Here is a 15,225-nt window from a genome sequence, read left to right on the forward strand (position 1 = left end):
GGTAAAGCTGAAAGTCCAGTACTTTGGCCACCTCATGCGAAGAGCTGACTCATTGGAAAAGACTCTGATGCTGGGAGGGATTGGGTGCAGGAGAGGAAGGGGACGACCGAGGATGAGTTGGCTGGATGGCATCACTGACTCGATGGACGTGAGTCTGAGTGAACTCCGGGAGTTGGTTCTGGACAGGGAGGCCTGGTGTGCTGTGATTCATGGGGTCGCAAAGAGTCGGACCTGACTGAGTGACTGAACTGAACTGTAGGCTTATCATATATGGTCTTTACTATGCGGAGGTAGGTTTCTTCTATGACCATTTTTTGAAGAGTTTTTAATCAGAAATGGGTGCTGAATTTGTAAAAGGGTTTTTCTGCATCTTTTAAAGTGATCATATGGTTTTTATCTTTCAATTTGTTAATATCGTGTATCACAATTGATTTGTGTATATTGAATCTTTGCATTCCTTGAATAAACCCAAATTGATCATGGTGTATGACCTTTTTGATGTGTTGCTGAATTCTGTTTGCTTTTGTTGAGGATTTTTGCATCTTTGGTCATCAGTGATACTGGCCTGTAGCTTTCATTTTTTGTGTTGTCTTTGTCTATTTTGGTATCAGGGTGATGGTGGCCTCATAGAATTAGTTTGGAAATGTCCTTCCTCTGCAATTTTTTGAGAGTTTTAGAAGGATAGGCGTTAGCTCTTCTCTGAATATTTGATAGAATTCTCCTGTGAAGCCATCTGGTCCTGGACTTTTGTTTTTTGGGAGATTTTTGATCACACCTTCAATATCAGTGCTTATAATTAGGTTGTTAATAATTTATATTTCTTGCTGGTTCAGTCTTGGAAGATTGAAATTTTCTAAGACTTTTCTTTTCTTCCAGGTTATCTGTTTTATTGCCATAATATAATGTTGTTCTTCACAATAGTCTCTTATAACCTTTTGTATTTCTCCATTGTCTGTTGTAACCTCTCCTCTTTCATTTCTAATTTTGTTGATTTGATTCTTCTTTTTTTCTTGATGAGTCTGGCTAAAAGCTTGTCAGTTTTATCTTCTGAAAGAATCATCTTTTAGTTTTATTAATCTTGAATATTTTTTCTTTCATTTCTTTTTCTTTTATTTCTGCTTGGATCTTTATGGTTTCTTTCCTTCTACTAATTTTGGGGGCATTTTATTCTTCAGTTTTTGAGTTATTTTAGGTGTAAAGTTAGGTTATCTATTCAATGTTTTTCTTGTTTCTTTAGGTAGGATTGTATTGCTCTAAACTTCTCTCCTAGGACTGCTTTTGCTGTAACCCATAGGTTTTGACTTGTCGTGTTTTCATTGTCATTTGTTTCTAGACATTTTTTTATTTCCCTTTTGATTTCTTCAGTCATCTTTTGGTTATTTAGAAATGTGATATTTAATCTCCATGTGTTTGTATTTTACAGTTTTTTTAAATTGTAATTTATACCTAGTCTCATGGCATTTTGGTCAGAGAAGATGCTTGATATGATTTCAAATTTTTTAAATTTAATGAGGTTTGATTTGTGACCCAAGATGTGGTCTACCTGGAGAATGTTCCATGTGCACTTGAGAAGAAGGTGTAGTCTTCTCCATTTAGATGGAATGTCCTGAAGATGTCAATGAAATCCATCTCATCAAGTGTATCATTAAAGACTTGAGTTTCCTTATTAATTTTCTCTTTTGATGATCTGTCCATTGGTGTGCGTGGGGTCTCTTACTATTGTTGTGCTACTGTCAATTTCTGCTTTTATGTCTGTTAGTGTTTGTCTTATGTATTGAGGTGCTCCCATGTTGGGTGCATAGATGTTTACATTTGTTATGTCTTCCTTTTGGATTGGTTCCTTAATCATTGTGTAGTGTCCTTCCTTATTTCTTGCCATCTTCTTTATTTTAAGGTCTATTTTGTGTGATACGAGGATTGATATTACAGCTTTCTTTTGCTTCCTGTTTTCATGGAATATATTTTTCCATCCTCCCACTTTCAGTCTATATGTGTTTTAGGGATGGAAGTGGGTTTCTTGTAGACAGTATATAAGTGGATTTTGTTTTTGAATCCATTCATCCAGTTTGTGTATTTTGGTTGGTGCATTTAATTAATTGTCTTTTAAAGTAATTATTGATATATATGTTCCTATTGCCATTTTCTTAACTGTTTGTGGTTGATTTTGTAGGCCCCCCCCTTTTTTTTCTCTTGTTTTTCTGGACTATATGAAAAGCTTTTTATTTCCCCATGAATTTTGAATAGATCTTTGCCAGGTACAGTAATCTTGGTTGTAGATTTTTCCCTTTCAGTACTTTAAATATATCCTGCCATTCCCTTCTGACCTACAGAGTTTCTACTGAAAGATAAGCTGTTAAGCATATGGAGTTTCACTTGTATGTTATTTGTTGCTTCTCCCTTGCTGCTTTTAATATTCTGTCCGTGTGTTTAGTCTTTGTTAGTTTGATTAGTATATGTCTTGGTGTATTTCTCCTTGGGTTTATCCGGTATGGGACTCTTTGTGCCTCTTGGATTTGATTGACTGTTTCCTCTTCCATGTCGGGAAAAATTTCAACTATAATCTATTCAGAAATTTTCTCATACTCTTTCTTTTTCTCTTCTTCTTCTCCGACCTCTATAATTCAAATGTTGGTGTGTTTGATATTGTCCCAGAGGTCTCTGAGATTATCCTAAGATCTTTTCATTCTTTTTACTTTGTTCTGCTCTTCAGAAGTCATCTACGATTTTATCTTCCAGCTCACACTTTGTTCTCTTGCTTTGGATATTCTGCTGTTGGTTTCTTCTACAGTATTTTTAATTTCAATAATTGTGTTGTTTGTCTCTGCAGGTTTATTCTTTATTTCTCCTAGGTCTTTGTTTATTGATTCTTGCATTTTCTCCATTTTGTTTTCAAGGTTTTTTATCATCTTTACTATCATTATTCTGAATTCATTTTCAGGTAGTTTGCCTATTTCCCCTTCATTTATTTGGACTTCTTTGTTTCTAGTTTGTTCTTTCATTTGTGTAGCATTTCTCTGCCTTTTTTTTTTAAACTTATTGTGTTAAAAGGTCTTATTGAGGTTTCTTTTTCCCAGGCTTCAAGGTTGAATTCTTTCTTCCTTTTGATTTCTGCCCTCATAAGTTTGGTCCTGTGGTTTGTGTAAGCTTCATATAGGGTTAGATTTGTGCTGAGTTTCTGTGTGTTTGTTTGTTTTTCCTCTGATGGGCAAGGCTGAGTGAGGTGATAATCCTGTCTGCTGATAGTTTCATTTATATTTTTATATTGTTTGTTGTTTAGATGACAGGCAATAAGAAAACTGGCCTGCACAGGGTGCTACTGGTGGTTGTGTGATGCCAGGTCTTGTACTGAAGTGGTTTCCTTTGTGTGAGTTCTCACTGTTTGATACCCCACTAGGGTTAGTTCTCTGATAGTCTAGGGTCTTGGAGTCAGTGCTCCCCCTCCAAAGGCTCAGGGCTTGATCTCATGTGGTGGTCTCGCGGAGCGTTTGGTCCAGCCCAACTTGTCTCTCAAATGGCTCTTCTGCCAGCTTTAGCTCTGCTTATCCTGCCCTCAGATGTGCTGCGAGTGGACCACATCTATCCTGAGAGGGATTTGTGGGCCCACAGAGTGCAGTACCATGAGCTCGGTATTGGCCATCTCCCAAAACCACAGACTGGAGCAGCTAAGCCACATTCTTGGTGATTTGCGAGTGTTGTTTTGATGCACCTTGTCATTTTTCCAAGAAGGTCTAGAATTTGTGTAAAGTGAAAAACCAGTCCCTAGAATTTGGCTAACTGTACTTAATACTGGCATCCTGTGGACTCTGCCCAAACTGGCCTGTCAAGCAGCAGCCAGTCTCAAATAGCAGTAATTTGCCAGTTTTAGTCAGGTCTGCGTAAACAGCAGATCTAGATGAGGCATAGTTTCCAGGCTGCTAGTTTGTTGGCAACAATGTCACATTCAAGAGCCTTTCCTTCTCAATAGGCAAATGCTCTGTTTCTTACTGCTCTGTGACCCTCTGGAACCCACCTTGTTCCTGCTATGACAAAATCTGGCCCTTGTGAGATCCAAAATCTTTCCAATAAGTCCTTTCTTTAGGTTAGCTTGTATTACTCTCTGTTTCTTGCAATAAGTGATAGACTCTGCTTGCCCTCAAAAGCTACTTTGAATGTTCTGACAAGGCTATTTCTCACTTTAAGGACCTGATTTATAGTGTCATAAAGAAGCTAGGCAAATCTGTAATAGATATCTTACAAGCTTCTGGTTAAGTATCCAAGAAGCAAAACAGGTTGGATTAAACAGAAGGGAGAAGAGATAATGGGTCTAGATTACTTGCTGAATTATTATTTATCTGCTTATTGGGAAGAGTTCATACTGAATGTGATAAGACGTTTTTACAAATGTTGGAACAGTCTCTAGTAGCTATACACATTTGGTCCTGCAGGGCTTAATGATGCTTTATCACCTTATTTAAATGAGAAATTTAGCAAATGTTCCTGAGTAGAGTGTTGTTGAAAATAAGGCACACTAAAAGCTGAGCTATTAAATTTGATACATATGGATTTGTTTTTAATTAGTCTTTATAAATATCTACATTTCTAGATGTTAACAGAATTAATTGCTAGTTTGGGGCTGTCTAAAACTATTAAGAAAAAAGCTGATTAAATTACATTAAAAATATGCTAGCCACTTCTGTCTGTCTAGACTCTTATGTCTTTGAAAACAAATACATCTCATTCAAGACTAAAGTTAAGTTCTGGCACATAAGAAGTATTCAATAATATGTTCCTGAATGGATTATGGACAAAGTTGAATAATAGAAAGAGTCCTGTTGGTATATCACAACAATTTACTTATATTTCAAGTTCATGCAGTGCTTTGATTTTCATCAAATCACCTTTATCCAAAGTATACTTCTGCAATACTTTTTTATTTCATTTGCCTCCAAACCTTTTTTATTTCTTACCAATCAGTTAACATTACTGTTCTGTTTTTCTTATACTTTTTGAATGGCAAAGCAGTTCTGTTTTCCTCATACTGTTTGGATGGCAAACTCTTTTTCTTTTTCCAGGTTTTGGTATAAATATAATTTTCTCATAACTTTGTAAATTTATATGAATACTACAGGTGAAAATTATATAATAATTTGTGTGATTATTGTCTGATGCTTGTCTTTTCACTGGAATTTAGGTTTAATAAGGCCATGTTCATTTTTTCTTACCATTTATATGTAGATTCTGGCATAGTACTTTGTAAGCGTAAGTAACTATTGAAAAGGGAATCATTGAATGAATAATCCATCCATGTGTTTTTATGAATTAAGCATTCTGAATAAATATTTTGAAAGGAAAAATTGACTATTTATTTGAATAAGAAAGGAAACAGCAGCAGGTTACCAAGTCTCATGCCTGGCTAAGGGTATGAACCAATTTTTCCTTGATTTGGGAAAGGTCCAGTTCAGTTCAGTTGCTCACTTGTGTCTGACTCTTTGCAACCCCATGGATTGCAGCACTTCAGGCCTCCTTGTCCATCACCAGCTCCCGGAGTTCACCCAAACTCATGTCCATTGATTTGGTGATGCCATCCAACCATCTTATCCTCGGCCGTCCCCTTCTCCTCTTACCCTCAGTCTTTCCCAGCATCAAGATCTTTTCAAATGAGTTAGCTCTTTGCATCAGGTAGCCAAAGTAATGGAATTTAAGCTTCAACATTAGTCCTTCCAATGAACACCCAGGACTGATCTCCTTTAGGATGGACTGGTTGGATATCCTTGCAGTGAAAAGGACTCTCAAGAGCCTTCTCCAACACCTCAGTTCAAAGCATCAATTCTTCAGTGCTCAGCTTTCTTTATAGTTCAACTCTCACACCCATACATAACTACTGGAAAAATCACAGCCTTGACTAAACGGACTTTTGTTGGCAAAGTAATATCTCTGCTTTTGAATATGCTATCTAGATTGGTCATAACTTTCCTTCCAAGGAGTAAGCGTCTTTTAATTTCATGGCTGCAATCACCATCTGCAGTGATTTTGGAGCCCCAAAAAATAAAGTATGACACTGTTTCCACTGTTTCCCCATCTATTTCCCATGAAGTGATGGGACCAGATGCCATGATCTTTGTTTTCTGAATGTTGAGCTTTAAGCCAACTTTTTCACTCTCTTCTTTCACTTTCATCAACAGGCTCTTTAGTTCTTTTTCCCTTTCTGCCATGAGAGTAGTATCATCTGCATATCTGAGGTTATTGATATTTCTCCCAGCAATCTTGATTCCAGCTTGTGCTTCTTCCAGCCCAACATTTCTCATGATGTACTCTGCATATAAATTAAATAAACAGGGTGACTTGGGAAAACATGCTTTCAAATGGATGAACTGTTAATAGTTCTTCAGTGACAGTGATTCATGTTTTTGTTGTTGTTGTTTCTTTTCCCCCATGTATACCAAAGGGATGGGATTGAGTTTGTGGTATAACTATTCCAAACAGAATGAATTTGGCAACAATTGTATGGCCTAGATTTGTCACCAAGTTCCAAATCTTTTATGGTACGCTCTTCAAGATTCTTAAAAATCTTCTAATAAAAATAAAGGTGAATATTGGATTCAGGCATTAAGGAGAGCCACATTTCAAATAGATAAAATGATAATTATATGGTAGACTCTATAAAGAGCTTGCCCTCCCAGGTGGCTCAGTGGTGAAGATCCTGCCTGCCAAGCAGGAGATGCAGGTTCAGTCTCAGGGTCCAGAAGATCTCCTGGCAAAGGAAATGACAACCCATCCCAGTATTTTACCTGGGAAATCCCATGGACAGAGCAGCCTGGCCAGCTATAGTCCATGGGGTTGCAAAAGAGTTGGACACAACTTAGTGACTCAACAACAACAAAGAACTACATGATAAATATGAATTCTATCCGAAGATGTTTTGGAGGGAAATTGCCTGAAACATGCATATGTTATAGAACAGAGTGCAAAAGTAGAATAAATATTTAATTTCTTTGACAATCTCCTCACTTTTGTCCACAAGATTTGTCTCAAACTGGATTTGGGGAGGAGAAGATATCTTACACTGGTTTGTACTCTTCTAAATATCCGAATTAAAAAACAAAAAAACAGGATCGATTCAGAACAGAGACAACTACAGAGATATAATAATCTTTAAGTGTGTAATTTTAGATCAGAACCTGAGCTGTGGAAAAACAAGTTAAAGGACAGTATTGAACAATTGATAAAATGTAAATATGGAATGTGAATTATAGAATTGGATCAATAGAATGAATTTTCTGGCTTTGATCATTATAGTAAGGTCAGGTAAGATTAAAGCCTTTTTATAAGTGTGAAAGAGTAATGGGCATGATGTCTTCAACTTTATCTCTATTTCTCTCTCTCACTGTAGAAATAGATATGGATATAATGTATACAGAGAGGAAAAAACCAGAGAAATGAGGGGAGAAAGAGAGATGGAGGGGGAGAGAGAAGAGGAGAAGAGAAGTGAGGAGATGAGGAGAGCACAAAACAGCACAAGGAGAAAACACATGAGACAAAAACATAAAGCAGTTGATATTGGTAAAGGTTATGGATCTGGGTAAAGGGTATAATTTTATAATTCTTGAAAAATTTCCATAAATTTGAAATTATGTATATAATCAACATGGAATGAAAATGCACAACAGAATATCAGTCCTATAACTGGCATGGTAATAAGTGGAAGCTGTTATTAAGTAGGTTGTTACATGTGCCTTCTATTTATTTTTTGTCCTTTTCATTAAAAATGAAATCATCACATGATATTTCTCATTCATCAAGTTTGGTTACTAATCTCAAAGCACGAAAGTTTAGATTGCTTAATTGCATGATTGCTTCTGTTCCAGAATTTCTGTTTTTAGCATTTATTTTAAGACACTGTTAAATTAATGATTATATAATAAAATATAATAACTATATAAATAGTATAACAAAATATTCATATTGAATTAGATTTCTATATAATAGCAATAAGCATCTTATTATGAAAGTTTAAATAATATACTTAAATTATTTATTGTGATTAACTTCAAAATAACTAAAAATAATATACAATGATTTTTTGGGTTTAATGTTAGGAATATATAGGCAGTTCCCACAGACTTCCCATGTAATTCAGTCAAATTTAGCAGTCTTTGATAGTACGTGTATTTGCACATATACTCAAAGATGCACAAATCTACCATTATAATTTTTAGACTTGGGAAATTAACAAAAGTCTTGCATGTAAACAAATTATTCCTTGCTCTTACCTATTGGTCTCAAAGTAATAAAACTCCTGATTTGGGAGATTATGTCTTCTTAAAGGATGTACTTGTCAGTGTATATGACAAATACAACTTCCATGACTTAATTTCCTCCCATATTATTTTGTATTTATTCTTAAAAAGGAATTTGAGGAGACTCAAAGTGGTTTTCCAAAATATGTCCTGAAGTATTCAACTCTACCACTGGGGTTAGCCTTCTTAATATTTCTCCCTTTTATTTTGAGTATATGTTCTTTGGTTCCTTCTGGCCCAATGGTTCAGTTCAGTTCAGTCACTCAGTCATATCCGACTCTTTGAGACCCCATGAATTGCAGCATGCCAGGCCTCCCTGTCCATCACCAACTCCCGGAGTTCACTCAGACTCATGTCCATCGAGTCGGTGATGCCATCCAGCCATCTCATCCTCTGTCATCCCCTTCTCCTCCTGCCCCCAATCCCTCCCAGCATCACAGTCTTTTCCAATGAGCCAACACTTTGCATAAAGTGGCCAAAGTACTGGAGTTTCAGCTTTAGCATCATTCCTTCCAAAGAAATCCCAGGGCTGATCTCCTTTAGAATGGACTGGTTGGATCTCCTTGCAGTCCAAGGGACTCTCAAGAGTCTTCTCCAACACCACAGTTCAAAAGCATCAATTCTTCAGCTCTCAGCCTTCTTCACAGTCCAACTCCCACATCCATACGTGACCACCGGAAAAACCATAGCCTTGACTAGACAGACCTTGGTTGGCAAAGTAATGTCTCTGCTTTTCAACATGCTATCTAGGTTGGTCATAACTTTTCTTCCAAGGAGTAAGCATCTTTTAATTTCATAGCTGCAGTCACCATCTGCAGTGATTTTGGAGCCCCCAAAAATAAAGTCTGACACTGTTTTCACTGTTCCCCAGTCTATTTCCCATGAAGTAATGGGACCAGATGCCATGATCTTCGTTTTCTGAATTTTGAGCTTTAAGCCAACTTTTCCACTCTCCACTTTCACTTTCCTCAAGAGGCTTTTTAGTTCCTCTTCACTTTCTGCCATAAGGGTGGTGTCATCTGCTTATCTGAGGTTATTGGTATTTCTCCTGGCAATCTTGATTCCAGCTTGTGTTTCTTCCAGTCCAGCTTTTCTCATGATGTACTCTGCATAGAAGTTAAATAAGCAGGGTGACAATATACAGCCTTGACATGCTCCTTTTCCTTCTTGGAATCAGTCTGTTGTTCCATGTCCAGTTCCATTGGTTCCTTCTGGCCCAGTGGTATTTCATCCAAAATTATCTTCCAAGTTTTCTTTCTCAAAGAAGCATGGAATTCAAGGCTTGAAAATTCTCTTGGGCAGATTATGAATACTGGTACATTTCTGATATTTTGTACATTTGACCTAAAATTTAGCTAGTCCTTGAATCTTGAACTTTAATGCTTCTTGTGCTTCTTTATTTAAGGGAGGTGACATAATAAGGCATAAGAGTATCACTTAGGGCAAAACTATACATTGAGTGATGATTGGTTTCTTTTTCAATATTAGCTCCTGAGTTAGAAAACAAAATATTTTGTATTATATACAGAAGCTACAACAGTTTAATAATAATAATATTTTTATATAATTTTCTACAAAATTGTTGAGGTTACACATACAAAAGCATGCGTGATCTAACTCAGAGTGAATGTCGTTGAAACCAAGATGTTAATCCTTATAAAACAGGTAAAATAAAATAGTATATATACACATATGGATGCATTTATATATTATATTCTCCCCCAAAATAGAGCAAACAATAAAAGAAGTGGGGAAAATAGGAGAAAAAGATAAGAAAATTAGAGGACCACCCCAGAAAAAGTGAGATCTGAATAACAAAGAAAAATCAAAATAAGGCAGTCACCAGAGGAATAATTCAAAAAATTATTTGGTAATTGAAGGCTATGACTTTCCAAATTGAAAGGACCTGTTGAGTTACATGACAGTTTGCAAAGAAAGATCAATAGGTTATGATGAAATTTTGTAAAACTAAAAACAGACAGAAGTCATTAATAAGTTTCATAAAGTGGAAAAATTAGGTTCATATATCAGATCAGAATCAGAATGGCTTTGGAAATCTCAATAACATTTTCAGGTGTAATACAATGTAGATAACTCTCTCTGTCTCTCTGTTTATCTCCCTTTGTGTTTCTTTCTCACATTCTGATTATTCAGTTTAGTTCCATTACAACATGTTATTCAGTTTTGTTCCACAGAAAAGAAACGAAGGTTTTTCATATAATTGAACCATATAGATGAACCAGAATACAAGGAGAGAGAAAAAGACTAGATTTTGCTAACACCATTTGTTTAGGTAACATCACTGGTGCTTCTCTGTCATGCTGAGTCAGGATCAAGACGTATTCCATTACATTTGAGTTAAATTAATCAATGATACTGGTCTATTGTAAGCCATTTAGATTTCCTGTTAATTGAATACAAAATATTCCTAAATTTCTTTAGAATTTTTGTTTAGGACAACTCAACTTGAGTCAATGATATGGTGATCTCAAAACAATAAAAATTAAAATGACTACTAGAATATCAGGTATGATAATTCCACTTCTCAGACATTATAGGCAGGTTTATCAAAATATTATAAAAAAATAGAGTGATAAAATGTGTGTTCTTAGGAACAAGCACATAAAATGATAGCTATGGCAAAGATAATATAAAATTCTGACATTTATTATATGTGAGGCTCTGGGCTACATTTTTTTTTACAAGCAACATTTTTTAAATCCTCAAAGCAAATGAGAATAAATGTATCAAAATATTAATATGTATAAATATTAAAAGAACTTGAATTCTATTCCCATAAAATGATCTTTCATAAAGTATTAATGTGTTTTGATATTGAAAATCTATTTTATATAGCCACTGAGTCCAGGTTTAAGGATAGATTGAAGTAACAATGAGAAAGCAATTTTAAATTAATTAGGGCTTCCTTGATAGCTCAGTTGGTAAAGAATACGCCTGCAGTGCAGGAGACCCTGGTTCCATTCCTGGGTTGGGAAGATCTGCTGGCGAAGGGCTATGCCACATACTCCAGTATTCGTGGGCTTCCCTTGTGGCAAGCTAGTAAAGAATCCATCTGCAATGCAGGAGATGTGGGTTTTGATCCCTAGGTTGGGAAGATCCCTGGGGAAGGAAGAGGCTACCAACACCAGTATTCTTTCCTGGATATTTCTAGGGACTGTATAGTCCATGGGGTCACAAAGAGTTAGACACTTTCACTTTCACTGTTAGTACATACAGGTATCAGTTCAGTTCAGTTTAGTCACTTAGTCATGTCCGAATCTTTGCGACCCCATGGATTGCAGCATGCCAGGCGTCCCTGTCCATTGCCAACTCCCAGAGTGTACTCAAACTCATGTCCATTGAGTCAGTGATGCCATCCAACCATCTCATCCTCTGTCATCCCTTTCTCCTCCTGCCTTCAATCTTTCCCAGCATCAGGGTCTTTTCAAATGAGTCAGCTCTTGGCATCAGGTGGCTAAAGTATTGGAGTTTTAGCTTTAGCATCAGTCCTTCCAATGAATAGTCAGGACTGATTTTCTTTAGGGTGGACTGGTTGGATCTCCTTGCAGTGCAAAGGACTCTCAAGAGTCTTCTCCAACACCACAGTTCAAAAGAATCAATTCTTTGGCACTCAGCTTTCTTTCAAGTCCAGCTCTCACATCCATACATGACTACTGGAAAAACCATAGTCTTGACTAGATAGACCTTTGTTGGCAAAGTAATGTCTGATTTTTAACACGCTGTCTAGGTTGGTCATAACTTTTCTTCCATGGAGCAAGCATCTTTTAATTTCATGGCTTCAGTCACAATCTGCAGTGAATTTGGAGCCCAAAGAAATAAAGTCTATCATTGTTTCCACTGTTTCCCCATCTATTTGCCATGAAGTGATGGGACAGGGTGCCATGATCTTAGTTTTCTGAATGTTGAGCTTTAAGCCCACTTTTTCACTCTCCTCTTTCACTTTCATCAAGAGGCTCTTTAGTTCTTCTTCACTTTTTGCCATAACTGTGGTATCATCTGAATATCAGAGGTTATTGATATTTCTCCCGGCAATCTTGATTCCAGCTTGTGCTTCATCCAGCCCAGTGTTTCTCTTGATGTATTCTGCATATAAGTTAAATAAGCAGGGTGACAATATACAGCCTTGACATACTCCTTTCCCTATTTGGAACCAGTGTGTTGTTCTATGTCCAGTTATAACTGTTGATTCCTGACCTGCATGCAGATTTCTCAAGAGGTAGGTCAAGTGGTCTGGTATTCCCATCCCTTTCTGAATTTTCCAGTTTGTTGTGATCCACACAGTCAAAGGCTTTGGCATATTCAGTAAAGCGGAAGTATATGTTTTTTTCTGGAATTCTCTTGCTTTTTTGATGATCCAATGGATGTTGGCAATTTGATCTCTGGTTCCTTTGTTTTTTCTAAATCCGGCTTGAACACCTGGAAGTTCTTGGTTCATGTACTGTTGAAGGCTAGCTTGGAGAATTTTGAGCATTACTTTACTAGAACATGAGATGAGTGCAATTGTGCGGTAGTTTGAGCATTCTTTGGCACAGTTTTTCTTTGGGATTGGAATGAAAACTGACCTTTTCCAGTCCTGTGGCCACTGCTGAGTTTTCCAAATTTGCTGGCATATTGAATGCAGCACTTTCACAGCATCATCTTTTAAGATTTGAAATAGCTCAACTTGTATTCCATTACCTCCTCTAGCTTTGTTCATAGCGATGCTTCCTAAGGAAGTGATGAGTGATCAATATTCCACCTGATTTTGCATTCCAGAATGTCTGGCTCTAGGTGGTGATCACACCATCGTGATTATCTGGGTCTGGAAGATCTTCTTTGTATAGTTTTTCTGTTTATTTTTGCCATCTCTTCTTAATCTCCTCTGCTTCTGTTAGGTCCATACAATTTCTGTCCTTTATTGAGCCCATCTCTGCATGAAATGTTCCCTTTGTATCTCTAATTTTCTTGAAGAGGTCTCTCGACTTTCCCATTCTATTGTTTTCTTCTATTTCTTTGAATTGATAGCTGAGGAAGGCTTTCTTATCTCTCCTTGCTCTTCTTTGGAACTCTGCATTCAAGTGAGTATATCTTTCTTTTCTCCTTTATCTTTTGCTTCTTTTCTATTCAGAAAAGAATATTTGTAAGGCTACCTCAGACAACCATTTTGCCTTTTTGCATTTCCTTTTCTTTGGGATGGTCTTGATCCCTGCCTCCTTTACAATGTCACAAACCTCCATGCATAGTTCTTTAAGCACTCTGTTTATCAGATCTTGAGTCTATTTGTCACTACACTGCATAACTGTAAGGGATTTGATTCAGGTTATACCTGAATGGTCTAGTGGTTTTCCCTGCTTTCTTCAACTGAAGTCTGAATTTGGCAATAAGCAGTTAATTTTCTGTGCCACAGTCAGCTCCCAGTCTTGTTTTTACTGACTGTATAGAACTTCTCCATCTTTGGCTGCAGATAATATAATCAATCTGATTTCAGTATTGACCGTCTGTATTCGGTACTGACATACAGATATAGCTAAATGCAAATGTATGCAAAATGGAATGAACTATTTTATGAGGCTGTAAATGAAAATGCTTAGATGTATATAGATTTCATTTTATCAAAATATTAAAGCAAACCATCAAGTTATGCTACCTAGGGTGGGCCAGTAGAATAACTGTACTTTAGAAATCTTTCAGCTGGACTGTTTATTTGATGAACTGGCTGTGACACCTGTGATCATATAATTAGTCTCATCGGGAAAGACTTAGCATGAGAGCCGATATGATCTTTGAGATCCTGTAAGGCCAATTGCTATAGAGATTGTTTTCTTTATAGTATTTTATTTAAGCCACACATCTGTTTTAAGATATTGGTATTGTCTCATTTTCAGGTGGAGGAAATACAGATAAATGAAGTTAAGTAAATTTTCAAGCTCCTGAACCTAATGATTTGGAGAACTGATATTTAAACCCAGAATTTCTCCTTTTTTTAAAGCATTATTCTTAGTTTTGGGCAAAGACAACTGGGCCAATCTTGTCAATATAAGAAATTATTTATCACAATATTAACTTTCCTGAAGAGTTCTGATAGTATCATATATAGTTACTATATGCCAGCTAATACGCATTCCATATCCAAAGAATAATAAGAATCTTATATTTTCTTCTTACAAAGTATGCCACATGTGAGCAGGTTAACATTTAAATTAAACACACACCACATCTGATTATTTTAATTTTATTTTTGGAAATACTAAATGAATGTACCTGCTAGATATTCTGCCTTAATTCTGGAAATTTATTTTTTAAATTATTTGTTAATCTCATAAATATCTCACACCAGTGACCTCTCCAGATGGTCACACTCTAAGGTATCACAAGTTCTTTGAGTAATTAAGAGTGTAGGATTAACAGAACTCATCCATTTTTAAATAACCAAATTCTAGTTTTATAAAGATAAAACAAAAAACTGAACACATGCACAAAGAGAAAATCCCTAATTTCAAAAATTGCAGCTTAATTATCTGGCTACTAAAGATATCATCTAAGAGAAACAAATGGTATGAATCATTGGCCTAATTATAGTAATGTCAGAGCTTGGGTTAGCTTGCAGCAACATTTATTCTCTGTGCCTGGTTCCATCTCTGTAATAATTACAGAGATTTGGCAACACCACTTATATAACCATTGACCATAAATTCAGTTAGACCAAACAGCTTTGGAAACTGATGGCAGGGCAGCTGACACTTTTAATTTACAGATCCTGTTATCATTAGACTAAAGTAGGTGGTGAGGTGAAAAGAGGGTCAGGGCTAAATCCTTCACATGTTGAAATTCTGCCCACAACCACAGTCAACAATTACCCTTCAGAAAAGATTATTTAGACAGTCTTTTAACAAGAGTGACATCTTCTGGCCCACATATGCAATTCAAACTGCTCCATATTTATAATCCT

This window comes from Capricornis sumatraensis, chromosome 2, assembly GCF_032405125.1.
Source record: "Capricornis sumatraensis isolate serow.1 chromosome 2, serow.2, whole genome shotgun sequence".
NCBI classification, from domain to species: Eukaryota; Metazoa; Chordata; class Mammalia; order Artiodactyla; family Bovidae; genus Capricornis; species Capricornis sumatraensis.